General features: G+C 46.4%; 1 long non-coding RNA gene across 1 annotated transcript in view; it reads right to left on the reverse strand.

Moving 5' to 3' along the window:
- Nucleotides 1-3,523: 3,523 nt before the first annotated feature.
- Nucleotides 3,524-25,652, reverse strand: part of LOC135828895 (uncharacterized) — a 28,158-nt gene continuing 6,029 nt past the window's right edge. Inside the window, exons 2-3 of the long non-coding RNA XR_010555771.1 lie at nt 23,579-23,650; nt 3,524-3,569 (exon numbers count right to left, since the gene is read on the reverse strand). This is a non-coding gene — a long non-coding RNA (uncharacterized LOC135828895). The remainder of the gene's footprint in view (nt 3,570-23,578; nt 23,651-25,652) is intronic.

Genomic DNA, 25,652 nt, shown 5'->3' on the forward strand with positions numbered 1-25,652 from the left:
CTTTGTCAAATATCGTACTGGTCTCGTCATCGTCCAGTAACAATCGACATTCTTTGTTCTGTTGGGACTGTAGCTTTTGCTCGTTTTCGTTGCGCATTGCCTTCCCCTCTTTGGTCTTTCCATAACCTTGAACCTTCCAAGTTGGAAGGCTGTCGGTTAGCGCTACGGAGATGTGTTGAAGCTAGGTGTCAGGAGGTCGAATGTCTCAGTACTCTGTCAGTTTTGTGCCTAGTTATTGCACTTTCTGACTGTATATAGTATCATGTTACAGTGATGGAGAGTTACTCTTAACTCGTATCCATATGTCCTTTTCTCTTCTACATTATTATTATTATTCAAACAGTAGTTTGGAGGCGGTGGAAAAACAGTTTCGTACACAATATTTGCATGCAACGACGCAAATCCACACAATTCAGTAGACACTTCCTTTCTATCAAACGTTTTCTTTCCCTTCTCTTCAGGATAGTACAGGGAATGTTGGAAATTTGGAAAAACACATAACTATATAGAAAAAATAGAGAAAAAGTCAACACTTCAACATAGGCGATAAAATGAGGATCCAGCTCTGCATAGAGTCTTGGTTGAGCGGAATCGGATCTTTGCGTCATAATACCGTACAAATCTGAGGGGAACCCGGGGAGTCGCGGGTACTCTTGGATCAAAAACAATGGTGCCCTGCCTCGAGACCGGCCTTGCACTGGTGTGGAGTGTACGCATGACATCAGAAGATCCGATTCCGCTCGACCAAGACCCTATGCAGAGCTGGATCGGCGTTGCACACTCTGGGGGGGGTTATGTACTCTTGACCCAATGAATAGAGTAAGCTGCGCACTCAGTACAAACACCATTAGTAAAACTTGTTTTCATGTTAATATAGTAGTATTTTGACAAGAAGGGAATGAAAACGTTCAATACTTTGAATTATGTCCTAATTGGCTGGTGGTGACTCTTGCGTAGATGCATGCGTAGATAACAACTTTTTTTGTATTATTTTTATTACTTATTTTTAATTTTTACAAGAGGTCGGAGGCGGATAATACTTTAAAAACGAAGGTACGTTTTGGGTCGTAAGTATCCACGCAACACCCATCCATCCTCATTATTAGTTTCCTTCGAGTTTTGTGTCGTGCTGAACTTGATAATTTTCCACCTTGGCACGAGTGTTGTTATCTCATTTTCTTTACGCTATATAAGTTTTAGTCTTTCCAACTTGAGCCATTCCCTGTATAATCCTTGATGAGAAGGGACCGAAAACGTTCGGATACTTTTGACAAGTGCTTTATTTTGACTTGATGTGTGTTGCGTGGATACTTGCGACCCAAAACTTACCTTCGTTTTTAAATTATTATTATTATTATTATTGAAGTGTGTGGGTACAGTTAGGGCTGCGTCCCACCCGCCTTTGTGGATTCACAGGAAGTGTGAGCTACGAGGTCTGAAGAAAATGTTGAACAGTCTCTGCTCGGATGACGACTACACCATAGCTCAGTGGTTAGAGCATCGCTAGCTACAAGCAAGGGTCTCTGGTTCGAGTCCTGGTGGTGACAGTCAATTTTTTCTTCAGACTTTTCCCGTTTGTCTCTTTCCCTCAAACTAGTGAAGATGTTATGACTTGGGGCTCCGCGTGCTAGAGTGTACGTGAAGTGTGCGGGTACAGTGAGGGCTGCGTCCCACCCGCCTGTGTGGATTCACAGGAAGTGTGAGCTACGAAGTACCAGCCTGCTATGTCGGATACCGCCAACCATGCATCGACCAGGCGCCAGGTGCAAACTGATGGTGGTGGTGGTGAGAAGGAGAGCTCTGTGCCAGAACTTTGCAGGTCAGAGAGCGTGGCGTGGGTTTACTGCCATATTGCCAGGTGTTTTTTACCACCATATTGATCAGCTTGGCAAATCATTTCATCTAATGTGGCCTGATATGAAAAAAGCCAAAATGTGTGATTCCATGAAAAGGACATCACGATACCAGAAACAATTTGCTGGTTAACTCATGTTTATCTCGCTAAACTCCTGCTTGGGTCAGAGAGTCAGAGGGTTAGAGAGTGGTCGAATAGCAGTCCAAATTGAAATCTTGATGAATGCGTAAATCTTTGAAAGACAATTTAAAACAAAAAAGAGTTTGTGGACACATTGTGCAGCATAAAAGTCAATCAGTCACCAAAACAAGATTTGAAGAGTTTTACTGGAGTCTCCGAAATAAGAATAATGCATGATGAACATCATTGTACGCGATCAGAAAACCAAAAGAGAATCAGCTTGAGGACCAATTCACGCCTCCATTGTTGTTTTCTCAGAAATTTCGAGTCCAAGCTTAGCAGTGTAGTTAAACCCTCATTCCATGTTAACATTTTTTTACTACGTTACCAGTTTATTGGGGTCTTTTTGCAATCCAGGAACGTTTTGGGTGGTATTCTTGCAAACTCTCCATTTTATATAACTTTTGTGCTGTGTTACCTTCCCATAGACCAATGCTTTGACCAATCTGCATTTGTTGACAGCTCTGAAGTTTGCCGGGATAATTTGCAAGTTGCAAAATACCAGCCAAAACGATCCTGGGGTCCAAAAGGACCCCAATATACTGGGAGCATAGGAAAAAAGGCCACATGGAATGAGGGATAATGCCTGTAGGAGAACATTTTCTTGCAGGGCCTCATACGTCAGTGGATGTCATTCATGTGTTCGGTGAACATGGAGATAATTACCAAAACTAACCTCTAACCCAAATTAATTATGGATCTCGGTTATGCCGTTTTCATTATGCAGAGCTCACGGACTTGTCAGTTTGAGCACTCCGGCAAGGTATGTTCGGGCCTGGTTTAAGTAGGGCTCTAAATAGGGCTTTGCAAAATATATTTTTCATTGCTATCAGGTTCGGCCTCATTTTAGCTGTTCTGCTCTGATAAATCCACAAAGGACGAAACAGGTCTGGAACAGGTCTGTCCGCAGATTGAGTATTTTGCTCCTGCTCTTGTAGCAGTTGAGCACTCTGGCAAGGTACGTTCTGGCCTGGATTAAATAGGGCCTTGACAATTTTATTTTTCATTGCCATCAGTTTTGGCCTCATTTCCTCTGTGCTACGCTGATGAGTCCACAACGGACGAAACAGGTCTTTCCGCAGATTGAGGATTTCGCTACTGCTCTTCTAGCAGTTGAGTACTCATGTGTGGGGTAGCGCTTTTGGCGCTTGTGATATGCAGAGCTCACTGACTTGTCAGTTTAAGCACTATGACAGGGTACGTTTGGCCTGGTTTACTTAAAATAGGGTTTTGGATTTTTTCATTGTCATCATGTTTGGCCTTATTTCCTCTGTGCTGCGCTCATGAGTCCACAAAAGACGAAAGAGGTCTGTCTGCAGACTGAGTACTTATCTAGGGTATTGTGTTGTTGAGGAATACATGAAATTTCAAGGAGATGTGATGCAGCAAAGTAAAAATATTTCAAAAATCATACCCCTGGGGACCCTTTGGACCCCACAACCCGGAATGACGGTTAACTTACAGTTGCTCAAGCTTTGGTAGGTTAGCAAATACATTTGTAGGAAGACTTGTAAGTTGATTCCTGTCCAGGCCTCTACAAAGGGAGAGGAGAAAAGGGTACTAAACATATTTGCGCATATTTGGGTTCAGTGATGGCCGCTGACATACCAGGCGGCAAACCTTTATAGGAGGAGTAGAACACAAGTCAAGGATCTGAAAACCATTGCATGAAAAAAAGAATGTGATGAAAAAAATTGGAACCCTACCCAAACACAGCAAAATTCAATGAAGCGAGAACTGTAATAGAATAAGCATGCCATACACTCTCAGTAGTATGACAGAAAAGAAACATGCTAAGAGAAATGACATAATGTACTTGTACCTAACAATATCACACTCCAGCACACCACAGGACGACGGGTCATTTGTTTGTGAGCCTGAGGCGGTGGCTGGTCTGGGTGAGGAAGAGGGTGGATAGTTGGTCGCGGGAGTTGCGGAAGCTGTCTCGGTTTGCCAAGACGGAAACACATGCTGCCTATGCAGCACTAACCTATGGTTTACGGTGTAGGTGGGTGTACCTTTTCCGCACTGTGCCCCTCCCGGATGAGTGCATCAAGAGCTTAGACAATATCATCGCTTTCGAGTTTTTCCCAGCACTGACGGGTCGTGCTGCCTTCACCGAGGAGGACTTACGCATGCTAAGACTGCCCACCCGGTTGGTTGGTCTGGAAATCCTGTCGTTCCAGAGGATGAGTCAGACGGAACGTGGCGCGTCAGTGAAAATGACAGAGGCTCAGGTTGCTGAGCTAGTCAGCCAGAGCAACACATCCTGGGAAAGACGCAAGACTGAATGCATAAGGGAGGCTGCTTTTAACGCAAAAAGATGCACCGGCAAGCAGCGAGCTGCATCAAGTGAAAATGACTTCAAACTGGTGGAGCAGGCTGCATCGCTTGATGGGGCTTGTCTACTTGGCCACCTGGCGTCCCGAGGGGTGTCCAGCTGGCTCAACTCGCTGCCACTGCGGGACCATGATTACCACCTCTCGAAAGGAGATTTCCGAGATGCTTTTGCGCTGCGGTACGACTGGGCACTGGCGGATGTCCCGTTAACCTGCTCCTGTGGCCGTCCATTTAGTGCAGCCCATGCCATGAGCTGCCTGACTGGAGGATTCCCGACAATACGGCATATCGAAGTGCGAGACATCCTGGCTGATTTGCTGACTGAAGTGTGTGTGGATGTTGCTGTGGATCCAGCGCTCGCGCCACTCTCTGGTGAGGTGTTTGTCGCCGCGTCTACGAATACAGCGGATGATGCCCGGGCAGACATTCGCGCGAGGGGGCTGTGGACCCGGGCCCAGAACGCCTACATGGACGTTCGAGTATTTCACCCTGATGCGCCTTCCTATGCTGCGTTTTGGCAGAGCACGAGCGCAGAAAGAAATCTGAGTTTGCTGAATGCATAATCAATGTGGATCGTGGTACATTCACTCCTCTCATTTCACCACGGCCGGTTGTTGTGCGGTTATCAAATGCGGTTATCAAATTGTTGTCTCCTCGCCGTTTGTTCAATTATTATTATTATTATTATTTGTAAGAAAGGTTTGCTCCCCACACCGGAGCTCGCCGGGCTCGCCGGGCTCACCTTTCTTACAAATCATCGCCGAAGTCGCAACCACTACTTCGTATTATTATTATTATTATTATTATTATTATTAAGAAGTAGTGGTTGCGACTTCGGCGATGATTTGTCAGAAAGATTTGCTCCCCACACCGGAGCTCGCGCTATTCCGCCGACTTTACTTGACACTTGACTGACTCACGATTGCCATCCAGAGCACACGAGAAGTCCATCGAACCTTCGACTCGGCAAACCTGTAAGAAAGCACCACTCCCTGCTCAATACACAGTGTTTCGGGGAATTCACCCCTCATCAGTTGAGCTTGAGTAGGCTGAGGAAGATTGTGCCTGAAGAGCACCACTTCCTCAGCCTACTCAAGCTCAACTGATGAGGGGTGAATTCCCCGAAACACTGTGTATTGAGCAGGGAGTGGTGCTTTCTTACAGGTTTGCCGAGTCGAAGGTTCGATGGACTTCTCGTGTGCTCTGGATGGCAATCGTGAGTCAGTCAAGTGTCAAGTAAAGTCGGCGGAATAGCGCGAGCTCCGGTGTGGGGAGCAAATCTTTCTGACAAATCATCGCCGAAGTCGCGACCACTACTTCGTACTGTTGTGCCCAGCGCGGGCTTGCGACTAGTTGGTTTGGAGGTGACAGCGTTGCGAATGACCGAGGGTCCTCAACGTCTGTCTCACCGTCCAGGAGCGACACTGACTCACGCTGCTATCTGGTGTTCACGAGGTGTTTGTCGCGCTGGAAGCGGAGCGTCTCTGTAAGTTTGTATCCCTGGTGATGTTTGTGCCTGGAGAGCACTATATAAGTGGTGCTCTTCAGGCACAATCTTCCTCAGCCTACTCAAGCTCAACTGATGAGGGGTGAATTCCCCGAAACACTGTGTATTGAGCAGGGAGTGGTGCTTTTTTACAGGTTTGCCGAGTCGAAGGTTCGATGGACTTCTCGTGTGCTCTGGATGGCAATCGTGAGTCAGTCAAGTGTCAAGTAAAGTCGGCGGAATAGCGCGAGCTCCGGTGTGGGGAGCAAATCTTTCTGATTATTATTATTATTATTATTAACTGAGGGAAAGAGACAAACAGGAAAAGTCTGAAGAAAAAATTGACTGTCACCACCAGGACTCGAACCAGGGACCCTCGCTTGTAGCCAGCGATGCTCTAACCACTGAGCTATGGTGTAGTTGTCATCCCAGCGGAGGCCGTTCAACGTTTTCTTCAGACTTCGTAACTCACACTTCCTGTGAATCCACACAGGCGGGTGGGACGCAGCCCTCACTGTAACCCACACACTTCACGTACAAACTAGCACGCGGGGAGCCCCAAGTCATAAAATATTAACTGGTTTGAGGGAAAGAGACAAACGGGAAAAGTCTGAAGAAAAAATTGACTGTCACCACCAGGACTCGAACCAGGGACCCTTGCTAGTATTATTATTATGGAGTTGGCTTTATTTCACTCACGTTGTCATGACATGAGGTAAGAACCCCATCACCGGGCCAAAAGAGACCAAGGGTAATGAGAGAAAAAAAATAGATAAATGGCCAACGCAATGAAGACCGAAGCAAAAAGGATTGTAAAAACCAAAGCAAAAATTAATATTGAAAGCCGGCGCAGAAACTGAGAGACAGACAGAAATAAGCAGAACGATGGAGGAGGCCAGGACCTATTCGAATACAAAAAGATCGAGGAGGACAGGACATATTCGAATACAAAAAGAGTAATCACAAAAATGGACTACCAGTACAGGAATAGACCTGTAGAAATAGAGGAAGAGATGAATGCCGGACAAACTCAAATGGCAAGAGAAAAATCAGGCTGTGAGGACCGTATTACTGCACATTCATGGATGTCAAAGCAAATGCGGTATTGGAGGTTTATACGGACTAGCTCTACCCGTAACATGAGGAGCCTAATGCCGAATGCCAAGAACCGACTTGACGATGTTCAGCGTGCCCAGGATAGCACATTGCTGAGCCCTTTCAATGTGCAGAGTGCCTGCCAATGCCAACACAAAGTGTGAGAGGGACACACCAGCCAGTCCACCAAGCGCCCCAACAACCAGGGGCACAACGCGCACATCATCCACATGCCAGATGCGCCGCAGCTCTTGGCAAAGGGGAGCGTACTTTGTTATTTTTTCGGCGATTTTTGTGGGCATATTCTGGTCCAATGGAACACTGACATCCATCAGCAGCACCTGTGTGCTGGACCGCAACACCAGGTCTGGACGGTTGTGGCGCACTTGCGTATCCGTTGGGATATTGAACTCCCACAGGAGCTTCATGTCAAGATTTTCCGTGACAGGCACAATATGGTGCTTCAGCGGGTTGCTTCCCGGCCGACCCAGACCATGCCGCTTGCATAATGCCCAATGCACCAACTTGACGAGCGTGTCATGCCGTTCGATATTCAGTGTTTTGGCTAGGGCTAGGCAACAGGCCACAATGTGATCAACTGTTTCTCCGCGAGTGCCGCAAACTCGACAAATGTCCACAACGTCTCCCCATGCAATGACCGTGACCTGATAGTGCCTGGTCGCAATGGCCTGATCCTGTACAGCCAGCAAGAGTCCCTCTGTCGCAGGCCTGATCGTTGGCGATTTCAGCCAGCAAAAACTCAAGCCCAGGTCCAAGCCAGCATCAGAAGCTCGTCTCCAGAACTGGTCATAGAGAGGCTTACCTTGGATAACGGCAAGGCACCGGAGAGCAACGGCCTTCTTGACAATGACTTTTGTGGCAGTCTCCAAGTCGGGTAGGTCAAGTTCACCCAGAAGTCTGGAGGCTTGACGTGTAACTGATTTTGACGGTGCCACATCATTGTCGTGATGGCGCTTAACAGCAGCCAACAGTGGCACGTTTGGGTGGGCTTGTAGGTACCGCGCCACCCGGACACGGGTTATATCCAGGAGATCCCGGAATGATAAAATTCCTCGACCACCCATGTCACGAGGCAGGTGGACCCTGGCGGCAGAGTCCTTTGGGTGGCGGGCGTGTGCTTTAAACAGTGCTTGGCGGGTCTGTCGGTCGAGTTCCTCTATCTCTGCCTTTGCCCACTCAACGATGCACAGAGAGTAGAGGATGACTGGAATGGCAAAGGTGTTGATGGCTTTGACCAAGTTCCTGGCGTTCAATTGAGACGAGCAGATCAATTGAAGACGGCGGCCGAACTCAGACTTTGCTGTCGTCTTCAATTCGGTGGCGTGAAAATGTGCTTGATTCCGGGATACCAAGGTACCTGTAGGACTCCTCCGCCTGCAGCTTAGCAATGGCGTGACCCTGGAGTGTCTGGAGAGCAGACTGCTCATCGCTCTGGGCTCTCTTCCGTTTCATAGTGAGCCAGCTAGACTTTGACGGGTCGAAACGCATACCAATGCAGTCGCCCATTGACTCCACAACATTGGTCATGGAGAGCAGATTATTGTCGTTTCGGGCGAAGAGCTTCATGTCGTCCATGTACCACAGGTGCGATACAGGGCACACCTGGGCCGGTGGGCCACAGCGGTAGCCAAGACCTGTCCTGGTCAACTCGCCACTGATCAGATTTAGAGACAGGCAAAATAGCAGAGGAGAAAGGGAATCGCCCTGGAAAGTGCCGAGGTGGATAGATTTTGGGCGACTGAATGCACGGGGTGTTTGACCAGGCAGTTCCATTTGCGTTCTCCAATGATCCATCATGCTTGAGATGCATGAGACAAGATTGTCTGCAAAGCGGTAGATCAACAGGCATCTCCGGATCCACTGGTGAGACAGGCTATCGAAGGCTTTGCGGAAGTCCACCCAGCACGTCGAAAGATTCCGACTACGGGATTCTGCATCCTCTAGAACCATCTTGTCGATCATTAGTTGGTCAAGGCATCCACCACGCCCTGGAGTACGGCCAACTTGCTCATCTGCAAAGATATCCTCTGAAGATAAATGGCGCCACATGGCAGCAGCGAGTAAGGATGTGAATATCTTTCTAATCGTTGGCAGGCATGCTATTGGGCGATAATTCTCAGGCCTAGAAAGGTCTCCTTTCTTAGGCAGTAGAGTGGTGATACCAAACAAGAACCAGGCCGGCGACTCTGTCTCTGCATCCAGGATTGATTGAAAGGAGACCACAAGACGCTCATGGATAGACGAAAACTTCTTCCACCAAAATGCATGGATCTTGTCCCGTTCTGGGGCTTTCCAGTTGTTTGATTTCTTCAAGATATCCCTGAGGTCCTCCAGTTGAAGAATGACATGGTCTTGTTGTTGAATCTCCTCACAGTCCCTCTCCAAATTATCAAGCCAAGCACCGCCACGCAGCTCCACGGGTTGTTCCAGTATAGATGACCAGAACTCAGTAACAGCCTCAGCCGATGGATGCGCAGCAGCCTGGTCAACAGGTGGCTGCCCAGGCATTTCCGTAGACTTGTTCATATTGCGGTAGAACTGACGCTCATTCGTGACGAAAACACGATTCTCCGACCTGCGTGTTGCCTCTAGCTTATAGCGCCGGATCCGTGCGGCTGTTGCTTCTAGCTGCATTTTCGTATGCTTCAGTAGCTGGCGGGCCTGATCCAAAGTCTGGACTTTATATTGCCGGTGGATCCTGTGCTGCTTGATGTTGGTGTCAAAGAGGGATCCATCACGCAGGAAGCTGGTCAGCCGGGAGACGTCAGCCCTCAGTTCACAAACACGTTTTTCAAGGCGTTGTCGCCAGGCAGGCAAGGAGCGTTCTCCTCTAGCTGTGTCAGGGGTACCATCTGTATTGATATCCAGCAGTGAGAGTACAAGCTTGGCCCCAGCATAGACCATGTCACTGATCTGGCCAAGCGAGATGGTGTCATTTCGCACCTCACGGTCACACTCCAGGAGTCTAGGGAGTATCTTGTTCACATGGGCAGTGGCAGAGGCCAGAGACTTCCTGGCCACGTGCCTAGGTACTGGTAGGCTCGGCCTGGACTCTGGAGTAGTTGCACCGTACTGTTCGTAGATTTCAACAAGTTTGGCGTAAAGTGGTGTACTATCTGGTTCGAGCGCAACCAGGGTGTCACTAGCGTTGGTGCCAGTTTGCATTGCTGCGCCAGTGCCATCACCCGAACCACCTGATGTAACTGAGGTGTCATGACTAGCTCCACGCAAACCATCAACAGAAGCGTCCAGCAACTCACTGTGGGTGGCCTCAGCAACGTCTGGGCTAGTCACCATGCCGTCACACGAACCAGGCACCAAGATTGACGCACCAGACTCACCCAAGGCATTCGCCTTATTATTATTACAGTCAGTATCGCCTATAGCGTTGGTGTTTGATTTTGAGCATTTTATCACTATAAGCGATATATCACTATGGCCGATACTGCATGCAATGTATGCGAGTGGGGTGTCAAACGACTCCGGGCGGCGTGCACATACGCACTGCATAGCTGGCTACAGCTCATGTCACACAACATGAGCATTTCCTCACGATGGAGGCATATTTGGCAACTTGTACAAGCAGAACTCACCAAACAACACTGGACAAGTTAGTTCTTCACGAAGAATTAACACCCTGGTCTCCTCTGACACCACTTGATTTTACATCAATCACTATAATCGATGCAAAAATAACGTAACAAAGGTCTTTTGAAAGAAGAATTTGATCACTATAGGCGATATATTACTATAGACGATTATTACTATACGCGATAACTGTGTATACTTAGTTATGGCAAATGAAAATGAATTTGTAAAATTGATCACTATATCCAGTATATTACTATAGCCGCCAACCTTATAGGCGATACGTACTGTATTATTATCATTATTAAGCTTCCGTGGAGATAAAAATGTAATCAACGCAATAAATAGAGTAAGCTGCGCACTCAGTGCAAACACCATAAGCAAAACTGGTTTTCATGTAAATAAAGAAGCTTGTTCCTAAACGTTTTCGTCGCCATCTCATCAGAGGATTACTGGCAAATCAACAATAGCTCTTAACTCAATATATATATATATATGCACAATGCAAGTAATAAATTAGACCCTAACTAGCGCGATAAAATGAGAGCTGAAAGAAACATTACACCATTCAACGATATCAGGTGACAAGAGATGCGATAAATTCACCACTAGAAAGTTACCATGCAACCACAAACGAGAACTACTGATCTATATTCACAAACAATTTCAACGTAAACAAATTCTTTTTCTGCCTACACAAAATCGGCTTGGTGGTAAAAATGTAGATAGACTCCAATACACGCAAATACCTTTGACTACGTGAACGAGACCAAACAGAAAAGCAATCATCAGCATAACTAGAACGACAATCAATATTCTGAACAAGATGGTTGGCAACAGAAGATTCATACACCCTAACAACGCTACTAGAACCAGTACATACTTTGGAATTACGTGACAATGAAACCGACCTGACATTCCTTGCCGCTTCTGCCAATCCAGACGAGGCCGATGTAGATGTCAGTACCAAAGGCACGTCCGTTACTGGCACTGCCTGCTGCGATGATGCTCCCTTTGACGTTCCAATGGCTTTTTGATGTTGATGAAGAGGAGGAGGGAGATGAGGAAGATGCTGACGACGACGATCACGACAACGACGGAGACGATAAAGACTCTGCTAACCTCGCCCTAGAGCGAGTCACTGGTCCCGCAGACACACCATCCGGTGGTTTCTTCGGTGGCCGGCCACGCTTTTTGCCACCGGAGGTGGACACACCGGATGACGGTACCAAGGAAGTCAAAGAAGCCGAAACCGCAGATACCAACGATGATGACGGGATAGAAGGAAGAGACGGTAAAGACGAAGGCAATGCCGAACAAGCCGATGCCGACGAAGAAGACAACGACACCCCAGTTGGTTCCAGAGTTTGTATCCCTGGTGATGTTTGTGCCCGGAGAGCACTATATAAGTGGTGCTCTTCAGGCACAATCTTCCTCAGCCTACTCAAGCTCAACTGATGAGGGGTGAATTCCCCGAAACACCGTGTATTGAGCAGGGAGTGGTGCTTTCTTGCAGGTTTGCCGAGTCGAAGGTTCGATGGACTTCTCGTGTGCTCTGGATGGCAGTCGTGAGTCAGTCAAGTGTCAAGTAAAGTCGGCGGAATAGCGCGAGCTCCGGTGTGGGGAGCAAACCCTTTCTTACAAATTATCGCCGAAGTCGCAACCACTACTTCGGATTATTATTATTATTACTTGGTCCTAGAATTGCGATCAACAGAACGAGCTGAACCGACATTTTCACAAAGGCTTTTATTGTATTCAAAAAAACGAGTGTATACGAAGGCAGTGAAGAACATGTAAGAAAGAAAAAATGTGATATGGAAGAAATGATGAACAAAAAATTGTACTTCGAACTAGTTTTCTAGTTTTAGTTTTTGGTTGGCCATGGTGTCATATCTTGTGTCACAGTATACTATTAGTCTTTACAAGTTCGTTAAGTGCTTTCGCAGTTTTTCCTGTTTTTACCTTAGTGCTAGGATTATCATTTTCATAGGTGTTGTTTCTTCTCACTCCATTTCTCTTTATTAGTATCTTTCTGGATTGTTTTTCATTAGTACAACGTAGCTTCCTGAGGAGTGTTGTGCGAAAACTAGTTCGAAGTACAATTTTTTGTTCATCATTTCTTCCATATCACATTTTTTTTTTCTTTCTTACATGTTCTTCACTGCCTTCGTATACACTCGTTTTTTGAATACAATAAAAGCCTTTGTGAAAATGTCGGTTCAGCTCGTTCTGTTGATCGCAATTCTAAAACTATTGTCGCCTCGACGCCTATTACTTGGTCCGCCCAGTTAAAATTGGCGCTTATCTTCACACTTGTCTCAGGAAAGAAATACGAATATTTGAAGCAAACCACGATCACAAAGCACTATATACATGATTATTTACATGTCAGTAAGCAACTCAGTCGAAAATTCAAGCAAGTTACACATCCTCCTCGCCACTATCGTCGCTGGAGGAAGAGCTCAAAATGTACGATCCGGACAGCTGCTGCACGAGTCGTTTCATAGCTTGTTCCACTTCTCCTCGTCTCGAATCACGCTCAAAGGCAGTGCGTGCCTGTCACCTTCCCATCAGAAGCAGAGTGAGACTGCCTGCATGTTGACTGTAAGTGTTATCCCCGTTCGTCGCAATAATGCGTCTTTGTTTGAGACAAAAAGGCAACGCCATATCAGTGTCCTTTTTTCAAATCGCCTCTTGCGCTTGTCGTACTTGCTGATCAGCACCCGTACCCACGCGAGCCGCTGGCGCTTGAAGATCTACATGCAGCGCAGTGATAGCTTCCGCTTGATGTAGCACCTGTGGCCTCTGCGTACTGCACCTACAACGCCGTGCACCAGGCTTTTCGGCTAGTTTCCTGAACGTCCTTTGCACGAGTGTTTCTCTCAGGACTTGGTGTTTTCTTTGATTAGCTCCTTTGGCCTGTCCTCTGTGAGTTTCAAAGTGTGTCCGCTGGATTGGTCTCACTTTCTGGAGATATCGACATGAGCTGCAGTTTCTTCGTCAGCGATTTGCTGGTGATAGCCCTTCACTAGGCGCTGTACTGTGCAAGCAATGAAATTCAAGCTCGCGAAGCGCTTTTTCAGCTTTTCTATACCTCCCCGGGGTTAACAATCCTTGCCATCAGACAGCTGGAAGTAGACAGAAACTGTATTGTCCATCGCTCTGAAATGCGAACATCCTGACCTATTTTACGGACTCGAGCGGAGGTTGCAGTGTTTTCTTGCGCTGACGGAAGTGTTCGTCGGCGGAAGCTCCGTCAAAAAGACTCAAACGAACCGATCGCAACTTCTGTGGTGGTTTGTGCTGCCATGTCGTCGGATGCAATGGTCAATGGTTATGTTCGGATGGTGAATCGGTGGTTCCATGCCGTGTGGCACAGGCAGAACACCAAAAAATCAAGTTAGACGATAAGCGCCTATTTAACTGGGCGGACCAAGTATTATTATTAGGAAATTTGAGGCCACATGCCACGTACTGCTCTTTTCTCTCCAAAACTCAACACTTGCAAGCCACGTGGCATGTGGCCTCAAATTTCCTAACACTTTGAAAATTCTCCGTGAAGTCCAAATTTGAAATTAATATTATTATTATTATTCTTCACTAGTTTGAGGGAAAGAGACAAACGGGAAAAGTCTGAAGAAAAAATTGACTGTCACCACCAGGACTCGAACCAGGGACCCTCGCTTGTAGCTAGCGATGCTCTAACCACTGAGCTATGGTGTAGTCGTCATTCCAGCAATTATTATTATTATTATTATTATTATTATTATTTGGAAAGAATTGGGAGAACTTTAAAGGATCAGTCGGGGAAGTGAACTGCCTGAAAAGAGAAAAAACGCCAGACCTACCAGGACTCGAACCTGGGACCCTGCTTGTCATGAGCAATCCTCCAACCACTGAGCTATGGGACCAAGCTGAACCCAGGAGGCGCTGACAAGTTTTTCACTCCAAAGGCAGCTCATAACACGTGCCACACATACTGATGGCACTTGGGTCTTTTTCCCTCCCCCAGGGGACCAACCACGGTCAGTTTCTGGAAACTACCAGAGGTGAAAGAAAGCGATTAAATTTGGAAAGGACTGGGAGAACTTCAAATTCAAAGGATCAGTCGGGGACGTGAACTGCCTGAAAAGAGAAAAAAACGCCAGACCCACCAGGACTCGAACCTGGGACCCTGCTTGTCATGAGCAATGCTCTAACCACTGAGCTATGGGACCAGGCTGAACCTAGAAGACGCTGACAAGTTTTTCACTCCAAAGGTAGCTCACAACAGTCCTGGTGGGTCTGGCGTTTTTTTCTTTTTTCAGGCAGTTCACTTCCCCGACTGATCCTTTGAATTTGAAGTTCTCCCAATCCTTTCCAAATTTAATCACTTTCTTTCACGTGCCACACATACTGATGGCACTTGGGTCTTTTTCCCTCCCCCAGGGGAACAACCACGGTCAGTTTCTGGAAACTACCAGAGGTGAAAGAAAGTGATTAAATTTGGAAAGGATTGGGAGAACTTCAAATTCAAAGGATCAGTCGAGGAAGTGAACTGCCTGAAAAGAGAAAAAAACCGCCAGACCCACCAGGACTCGAACCTGGGACCCTGCTTGTCATGAGCAATGCTCTAACCACTGAGCTATGGGACCAGGCTGAACCCAGAAGGCGCTGACAAGTTTTTCACTCCAAAGGCAGCTCACAACACGTGCCACAAATACTGATGGCACTTGGGTCTTTTTCCCTCCCCCAGGGAACCAACCACGGTCAGTTTCTGGAAACTACCAGAGGTGAAAGAAAGTGATTAAATTTGGAAAGGATTGGGAGAACTTCAAATTCAAAGGATCAGTCGGGGAAGTGAACTGCCTGAAAAGAGAAAAAACCGCCAGACCCACCAGGACTCGAACCTGGGACCCTGCTTGTCATGAGCAATGCTCTAACCACTGAGCTATGGGACCAGGCTGAACCCAGAAGGCGCTGACAAGTTTTTCACTCCAAAGGCAGCTCACAACACGTGCCACACATACTGATGGCACTTGGGTCTTTTTCCCTCCCCCAGGGAATCAACCACGGTCAGTTTCTGGAAACTACCAGAGGTGAAAGAAAGTGATTAAATTTGGAAAGGATTGGGAGAACTTCAAATTCAAAGGATCAGTCGGGGAAGTGAACTGCCTGAAAAGAGAAAAAAACAAATTGGGTGGGTCATAAATATCAAAGATAAGTAAAGAAAGGGAAGCTTTGCGAAAACGAATTGTACAAGCCCAAAGCCAAACTCCTACAGTACTCCTCATGCATGACATTGTGATGGACTAGTTGACTTTTTGCTCGTTTTCGTTGCGCTTGCCTTCCCCTCTTTAACAGGTCTATCACTCCCCCAGATTTGAATGAAACAGAGTTCGTGAAACTTATGCTCATGGTCACGTCTGGTGTAGAGTTTTCATCCGACAATATAATGTACAAACAGAATGATGGAGTCGCCATGGGATCGCCTTTGGGACCAGTCTTGGCGAACATATTTGTTGGCTTCTGCGAGTCGTCTATTGACCCTTCACTTTGGCCATCAATGTACTGTCGTTTTGTTGACGATGTGTATTGTCACGACGACGACAAGGAAACCTGTGATAGGTTTATGGAAACTCTCAACTCCTTACATCCAGCATTAAAATTCACATCAGATGGTGAAAACAATGGTACCCTTTCTTTCCTGGATGTTAGTATTTCTCGTAACATGGATACGCACAACATGGACACGACCATTTATGGAAAGCCCACTTTCACAGGCTTGTATATCCCATGGTCAAGTTTTACTCCAACTAAGTCCAAAACACGCCTCGTCAAGGCCCTTGTCTACCGTGCACATAGGATATGTTCCCTCATCTGCTGGACGAGGAACTAGAACGACTCTTAACCATAATGACAAAGAATGGCTATCCAAAGACACTTTTAATGAAACTCATCAACCAGAAACCGACCTTGGAAAAGACGATCACTTTTGGACCAGAAAGATGCCCTGTGGTACTACGTTTGCCATGGGTTGGTGCCGGTTCTTCGCGCGTCGAGAAGGAGGTGCAGAATATTGTTTGTTTCTCTTATCCGTGTGTCAAATTGTATGTCATCTTTGGGACGACCCGTGCGTTCAGCGTGAAGAAGGACGTTCTACCTACCCTAAGCAAAAATAATTTAATCTATTTCTTTCAGTGCCGAAATTGTGAAAATCGGTACGTAGGTAGAACCTTTCTGCACCTGGGTGCACGGACTCGTCAACATGTACCGTTGAATCTTGTCCCTGTAGCTGCACGTGGTTCTCGACCTCGGCGTAGCCGTCCACCGAAGTGTCCAGTGCAGTCTGTGTCTGAGGTGGACTTGTCCAAGTCTGCTGTGGATACGCTTGTCGACGCCTCCTCCTTTTCGTCGGGCGCAGGGCTGGAGCCAACCCAAACAACAGTCAACAAGAAGAAGTTACAGATACGGAAACCACCGAAACTGACATCTGGACAATCGAGCCCCTGACGAGTCACCAGAAGTCAATTGAGAAGACGAATTGATGACGAATCAAAAGAACCAATACTGAAAGTGACAACAACGGTTAATGTGAAGAAACGAGGTAGACCACGGAAGCAGGACAAACTGGACGTGGAGCAGCACACTGATCTCGACCGAGGCAATTCGAATTGCAGGGACGCAGGGCGTAATGGGAGAGATTCGCAAGCGGCAATATCGGAGGTGACAACGGCCAAGTCGTCGGGTCAGGGAAACGGTACCTCGGCAATCAAGTGTCACCTGTCGGTCAGTGCTAGTTGTCGTGAGTGGTATTCCGATGATGTATTCTCTGTTTTGTCGCGTGGTAGGTCTTTGTTACATCTTGCCGTGTTGGAAGCTTTGTACATACGTGAGTAAGACCCTGAGCTTTGTGTTCAGAAGGAGAATGTGTTGTCTTTGCAGTTGTTTGGCACTGTTCGTCGTGAAGGTGCGAAATAGATCTCTTGATATTTCTCTCTTTTTCTTGTCACCACTTTTTTGTCACTTATTGGATTTGCATGCTGTTTTCTTGATTCTTCACATCTATTTTTTCGTGTCACTTCTACACATAATTGGAGTGATATATTTCTGAACTTCTTTTCCTTATAGTTGTAGTCTTTTAGCTTATTTCCATCATTCCCTGTAGTATTTTGACAAGAAGGGAACGAAAACGTTCAATAATTTGACACATGTCCTAATTGGCTGGTGGTGACTCTTGCGTAGAAGCATGCGTAGATAATACATTTTTTGTAATATTTTCTGCCTCCGTCCTACTTTCAAATTATTATTATTTCTATTATTATTATTTGAAACTCGGATGTTGAGCCATAAATAAATGTAGAAGAGAAAAGGACATATGGATACGAGTTAAGAGTAACTCTCCATCACTGTAACATGATACTATATACAGTCAGAAAGTGCAATAACTAGGCACAAAACTGACAGAGTACTGAGACATTCGACGTCCTGACACCTAGCTTCAACACATCTCCGTAGCGCTAACCGACAGCCTTCCAATTTGGAAGGTTCAAGGTTATGGAAAGACCAAAGAGGGGAAGGCAAGCGCAACGAAAACGAGCAAAAGCTACAGTCCCAACGGAACAAAGAATGTCGATTGTTACTGGACGATGACGAGAGGAGTACTGTAGGCGTTTGACTTTCATCTTGTACAATTCGTTTTCGCAAAGCTTCCCTTTCTTTACTTATCTTTGATATTTATGACCCACCCAAGTTGGGTGGTGTGCTGCTTTGCTGCTTCGAATTGTAGTTAGACCACTTTGTCAAATATCGTACTGGTCTCGTCATCGTCCAGTAACAATCGACATTCTTTGTTCCGTTGGGACTGTAGCTTTTGCTCGTTTTCGTTGCACTTGCCTTCCCCTCTTTGGTCTTTCCATAACCTTGAACCTTCCAAGTTCGAAGGCTGTCGGTTAGCGCTACGGAGATGTGTTGAAGCTAGGTGTCAGGACGTCGAATGTCTCAGTACTCTGTCAGTTTTGTGCCTAGTTATTGCACTTTCTGACTGTATATAGTATCATGTTACAGTGATGGAGAGTTACTCTTAACTCGTATCCATATGTCCTTTTCTCTTCTACATTATTATTATTATTCAAACAGTAGTTTGGAGGCGGTGGAAAAACCGTTTCGTAATCAATATTCGCATGCAACGACGCAAATCCACACAATTCAGTAGACACTTCCTTTCTATCAACGTTTTCTTTCCCTTCTCTTCAGGATAGTACAGGGAATGTTGGAAATTTGGAAAAACACATAACTATATAGAAAAAAATAGAGAAAAAGTCAACACTTCAACATAGGCGATAAAATGACGATCCAGCTCTGCATAGGGTCTTGGTCGAGCGGAATCGGATCTTTGCGTGATAATACCGTACAAATCTGAGGGGAACCCGGGGAGTCGCGGGTACTCTTGGATCAAAAACAATGGTGCCCTGCGTCGAGACCGGCCTTGCACTGGTGTGGAGTGTACGCATGACATCAGAAGATCCGATTCCGCTCGACCAAGACCCTATGCAGAGCTGGATCGGCGTTGCACACTCTGGGGGGGGGGGGGGGGGTTATGTACTCTTGACCCAATGAATAGAGTAAGCTGCGCACTCAGTACAAACACCATTAGCAAAACTTGTTTTCATGTAAATATAGTAGTTTTTTGACAAGAAGGGAATGAAAACGTTCAATACTTTGAATTATGTCCTAATTGGCTGGTGGTGACTCTTGCGTAGATGCATGCGTAGATAACAACTTTTTTTGTATTATTATTTTTATTACTTATTTTTAATTTTTACAAGAGGTCGGAGGCGGATAATACTTTAAAAACGAAGGTACGTTTTGGGTCGTAAGTATCCACGCAACACCCATCCATCCTCATTATTATTTTCCTTCGAGTTTTGTGTCGTGCTGAACTTGATAATTTTCCACCTTGGCACGAGTGTTGTTATCTCATTTTCTTTACGCTATACAAGTTTTAGTCTTTCCAACTTGAGCCATTCCCTGTATAATCCTTGATGAGAAGGGACCGAAAACGTTCGGTTACTTTTGACAAGTGCTTTATTTTGACTGGATGTGTGTTGCGTGGATACTTGCGACCCAAAACTTACCTTCGTTTTTGAATTATTATTATTATTATTATTGAAGTGTGTTGGTACAGTTAGGGCTGCGTCCCACCCGCCTGTGTGGATTCACAGGAAGTGTGAGCTACGAGGTCTGAAGAAAATGTTGAACAGTCTCTGCTCGGATGACGACTACACCATAGCTCAGTGGTTAGAGCATCGCTAGCTACAAGCAAGGGTCTCTGGTTCGAGTCCTGGTGGTAACAGTCAATTTTTTCTTCAGACTTTTCCCGTTTGTCTCTTTCCCTCAAACTAGTGAAGATGTTATGACTTGGGGCTCCGCGTGCTAGAGTGTACGTGAAGTGTGCGGGTACAGTGAGGGCTGTGTCCTACCCGCCTGTGTGGATTCACAGGAAGTGTGAGCTACGAAGTACCAGCCTGCGATGTCGGATACCGCCAACCATGCATCGACCAGGCGCCAGGTGCAAACTGATGGTGGTGGTGGTGGTGAGAAGGAGAGCTCTGTGCCAGAACTTTGCAGCTTAGAGAGTGTGGCGTGGGTTTACCGCCATATTGCCAGGTGTTTTTTACCACCATATTTATCAGCTTGGCAAATCATTTCATCTAAATGTGGCCTGATATGAAAAAAGCCAAAATGTGTGATTCCATGAAAAGGACATCACGATACCAGAAACAATTTGCTGGTTAACTCATGTTTATCTCGCTAAACTCCTGCTTGGGTCAGACAGTCAGAGAGTCAGAGAGTGGTCGAATAGCAGTCCAAATTGAAATCTTGATGAATGCGTAATCTTTGAAAGACAATTTAAAACAAAAAAAGAGTTTGTGGACACATTGTGCAGCATAAAAGTCAATCAGTCACCAAGACAAGATTTGAAGAGTTTTACTGGAGTCTCCGAAATAAGAATAATGCACGAAGAAAAAACCAAAATAGAATCAGCTTGAAGACCAATTCACGCCTCCATTGTTGTTTTCTCAGAAATTTCGAGTCCAAGTGTAGTTAAACCCTCATTCCATGTTAACCCTTTACCGTTTTAGGTATTTGTACAGCATAAACCGACCGTCATTGTTCATGCCGTAACTTTTTTATTTTTCACTTTTATTATGTACAAAATGGGGTGATTCTGAAAGTAAAAACCCTCAGGAATGCGATGCAACAACTTTCAAGTCCAGAAAACGAACACAGATTTCACTATTTAGCACTAATAATTATTTGGATTTATTCCCGATCGGGCAAACTGTTGCAATTTGCAATAAATCAGATCCTTGCACTGGAGTGGCTCCCTCAGGTAAGTGGATACCAGGTTCGTTCTCTGGGTGGAATGCAGGAGTGTTACCAGTCACAGCGGTGTCAGCATTGTCCCAAGTATTGCAAATATCGACTAGTGCAGGTTGCACCGCTGGCTGTACATAGTACCTGTGCACCACGACCTCTACCGTGACGACGGCCTATTCCACGGCCGAATCCTCTCTCTCTGCCACGTCCCCTTCCACCATTAGTGGCACTCATCTCAGCGACACTGTCGTCGTCTGTGACATCCATGTCACTCTCACTGGCGCTGCTTTCACTCGCCATGTCATCGTCGCGGTCGTCGTCAGAATAAATATTTTCAACAGGATTGTCTGGCTCCACAAACTCATCTTCGCTGGATGAGGCAGCGACAGAGTCGTCAGGAAGGGTCTCCAGAAGCGAAAGAGCTTGCTCTGCGTCCATGGCTTGCACAGCAGGGCAGACAGTCGTGAGGCCAGCTCAAGCAAAAGTCGAAATAATCTGCAGGCAATACCAAAAGTCGCAGGGTACGCACTTTTCCCAAAGCGCATTTTTCAAGTCGCGATTTTCGCGATTTTTTATATTGCATCACACAAAAAATTTGTCGGCACCCTCTGCGCGTACATCTTGGCTACCAGTAGGGAAAATCCCAGCTCTCTGCGGTGAACCAGTCCAGCGCTGTGCGCATAGAAGTCATCGACCGCGAGCGGTCGAAATTTGTACGTACAAACGGTAAAGGGTTAACATTTTTTACTACGTTACCAGTTTATTGGGGTCTTTTTGCAATCCAGGAACGTTTTGGGTGGTATTCTTGCAAACTCTCCATTTTATATAACTATTGTGCTGTGTTACCTTCCCATAGACCAATGCTTTGACCAAACTGCATTTGTTGACAGCTCTGAAGTTTGCCGGGATAATTTGCAAGTTGCAAAATACCAGCCAAAACGATCCTGGGGTCCAAAAGGACCCCAATATACTGGGAGCATAGGAAAAAAGGCCACATGGAATGAGGGATAATGCCTGTAGGAGAACATTTTCTTGTAGGGCCTCATACGTCAGTGGATGTCATTCATGTGTTCGGTGAACATGGAGATAATTACCAAAACTAACCTCCAACCCAAATTAATTATGGATCTCGGTTATGCCGTTTTCATTATGCAGAGCTCACGGACTTGTCAGTTTGAGCACTCCGGCAAGGTATGTTCGGGCCTGGTTTAAGTAGGGCTCTAAATAGGGCTTTGCAAAATATATTTTTCATTGCTATCAGGTTCGGCCTCATTTTAGCTGTTCTGCTCTGATAAATCCACAAAGGACGAAACAGGTCTGGAACAGGTCTGTCCGCAGATTGAGTATTTTGCTCCTGCTCTTGTAGCAGTTGAGCACTCTGGCAAGGTACGTTCTGGCCTGGATTAAATAGGGCCTTGACAATTTTATTTTTCATTGCCATCAGTTTTGGCCTCATTTCCTTTGTGCTACGCTGATGAGTCCACAACGGACGAAACAGGTCTTTCCGCAGATTGAGGATTTCGCTACTGCTCTTCTAGCAGTTGAGTACTCTTGTGTGGGGTAGCGCTTTTGGCGTTTGTGTTATGCAGAGCTCACTGACTTGTCAGTTTAAGCACTATGACAGGGTACGTTTGGCCTGGTTTAATTAAAATAGGGTTTTGGATTTTTTCATTGTCATCATGTTTGGCCTTATTTCCTCTGTGCTGCGCTCATGAGTCCACAAAAGATGAAACAGGTCTGTCTGCAGGTTGAGTACTTATCCAGCAGGCGCGTACGCAGGGGGGGTTTCCCGTTGCCCGGAAACCCCCCAAATGTTCAAAACGAGCAACGTTTTTGGGCATTTTTTGGTAGGGCGCATGATCGATCTGGCAAGAATAGCAAAACTTCAAAAGATCATAACTCATTCAAATCTCGCTCAAATCCAACGATCCAAATATCCAGGTCGAATAGAAAACTCTCAGCTGTCGGTTGAAACAATTTGCGAAGCGCTGCGAGCAATGTATCGTGAGATAAATCATTCGTAAGTCGAGCCGCGATCTCGGCAATTTCAAAAGCGCACAGCGCGACTTGAGTATTGAGAATTTCGTCGCGCTAATTTGCTCAAATTTGCAGGGGCTTCACTTGTGATATTTTCAAGAGTACACAGCAAAAAAATCGAAACTCTGCGATCGAGAAAAACGAAAACGTTGGAGCAGGACGCGTTTGGGCCTGTTTGGGGCATTTTTCGCACCGTCGCTGCACTCTACCGCTATAGCCTATAGCGCTGGATATGTACATGACTGTACTGTGTCCTGGCTATCATGGTCGACCTCATTCTCTCCCGGGTACCTTTCCACTTCCAGGAAGCCCAAGACAATGAAGATTGAGTGAGTAGAATTGAAGGTATGATCCAAACAACACGAAAAAATGCATAATTTTTTGAAAATGTCCTAGGGCTCTTTAGAAAGGTAAAACTTAAAACTCATTGTTTGGATTCGCTTGGAAACCCCCCTAGAGGTGACCCTGCGTACGCGCCTGTCCAGGGTATTGTGTTGTTGAGGAATACATGAAATTTCAAGGAGATGTGATGCAGCAAAGTAAAAATATTTCAAAAATCATACCCCTGGGGACCCTTTGGACCCCACAACCCGGAATGACGGTTAACTTACAGTTGCTCAAGCTTTGGTAGGTTAGCAAATACATTTGTAGGAAGGCTTGTAAGTTGATTGAAGTTCAGGAATCTGCAAAGGGAGAGGAGAAAAGGGGACTAAACATATTTGTGAATATTTGGGTTCAGTGATGGCGGCTAACATACCAGGCGGTAAACCGTAATAGGAGGAATAGAACACAAGTCATGGACTGAAAACAATTGCATGAAAAAAAGAATGTTATAAAAAAAATTGGAACCCTACTCAAACGCAGCAAAATTCAATGAAGCGAGAACTGTAATAGAATAAGTATGCCATACACTCTCAGTAGTATGACAGAAAAGAAACATGCTAAGAGAAATGACATAATGTACTTGTACCTAACAATATCACACTCCAGCACACCACAGGATGACGGGTCATTTGTTGGTGAGCCTGAAGCGGTTGCTGGTCTGGGTGAGGAAGAGGGTGGATAGTTGGTCGCGCGAATTGCGGAAGCTGTCTCGGTTTGCCAAGACGGAGCCACATGCTGCCTATGCAGCACTGACCTATGGTTTACGGTGTAGGTGGGTGTACCTTTTCCGCACTGTGCCCCTCCCGGGTGAGTGCGTCAAGAGCTTAGACAATATCATCGCTTTCGAGTTTTTCCCAGCACTGACGGGTCGTGGTGCCTTCACCGAGGAGGACTTACGCATGCTGAGACTGCCCACCCGGTTGGTTGGTCTGGAAATCCTGTCGTTCCAGAGGATGAGTCAGACGGAACGTGGCGCGTCAGTGAAAATGACAGAGGCTCAGGTTGCTGAGCTAGTCAGCCAGAACAACACATCCTGGGAAAGACGCCGGACTGAATGCATAAGGGAGGCTGCTTTTAACGCAAAAAGATGCACCGGCAAGCAGCGAGCTGCATCAAGTGAAAATGACTTCAAACTGGTGGAGCAGGCTGCATCGCTTGATGGGGCTTGTCTACTTGGCCACCTGGCGTCCCGAGGGGTGTCCAGCTGGCTCAACTCACTGCCACTGCGGGACCATGATTACCACCTCTCGAAAGGAGATTTCCGTGATGCTTTTGCGCTGCGGTACGACTGGGCACTGGCGGATGTCCCGTTAACCTGCTCCTGTGGCCGTCCATTTAGTGCAGCCCATGCCATGAGCTGCCTGACTGGAGGATTCTCGACAATACGGCATATCGAAGTGCGAGACATCCTGGCTGATTTGCTGACTGAAGTGTGCGTGGATGTTGCTGTGGAGCCAGTGCTCGCGCCACTCTCTGGTGAGGTGTTTGTCGCCGCGTCTACGAATACAGCGGATGATGCCCGGGCAGACATTCGCGCGAGGGGGCTGTGGACCCGGGCCCAGAACGCCTACATGGACGTTCGAGTATTTCATCCTGATGCGCCTTCCTATGCTGCGTTTTGGCAGAGCACGAGCGCAGAAAGAAATCTGAGTTTGCTGAACGCATAATCAATGTGGATCGTGGTACATTCACTCCTCTCACCGTCCAGGAGCGACACTGACTCACGCTGCTATCTGGTGTTCACAAAGTGTTTGTCGCGCTGGAAATGGAGCGTCTCTGCAAGTTTGTATCCCTGGTGATGTTTGTGCCTGGAGAGCACTATATAAGTGGTGCTCTTCAGGCACAATCTTCCTTAGCCTACTCAAGCTCAACTGATGAGGGGTGAATTCCCCGAAACACTGTGTATTGAGCAGGGAGTGGTGCTTTCTTGCAGGTTTGCCGAGTCGAAGGTTCGATGGACTTCTCGTGTGCTCTGGATGGCAGTCGTGAGTCAGTCAATTGTCAAGTAAAGTCGGCGGAATAGCGCGAGCTCCAGTGTGGGGAGCAAACCTTTCTTACAAATAATATTATTATTATTTGTAAGAAAGGTTTGCTCCCCACACCGGAGGTCGCCGGGCTCGCCGGGCTCACCTTTCTTACAAATCATCGCCGAAGTCGCAACCACTACTTCGTAATATTATTATTATTATTATTATTATTATTATTATTATTATTATTCAAAGGATCAGTCGGGGAAGTGAACTGCCTGAAAAGAGAAAAAAACGCCAGACCCACCAGGACTGGTGGGTCTGGCGTTTTTTT

The sequence above is a fragment of the Sycon ciliatum genome, chromosome 12 (genome assembly GCF_964019385.1).
Source record: "Sycon ciliatum chromosome 12, ocSycCili1.1, whole genome shotgun sequence".
Taxonomy (NCBI): domain Eukaryota; kingdom Metazoa; phylum Porifera; class Calcarea; order Leucosolenida; family Sycettidae; genus Sycon; species Sycon ciliatum.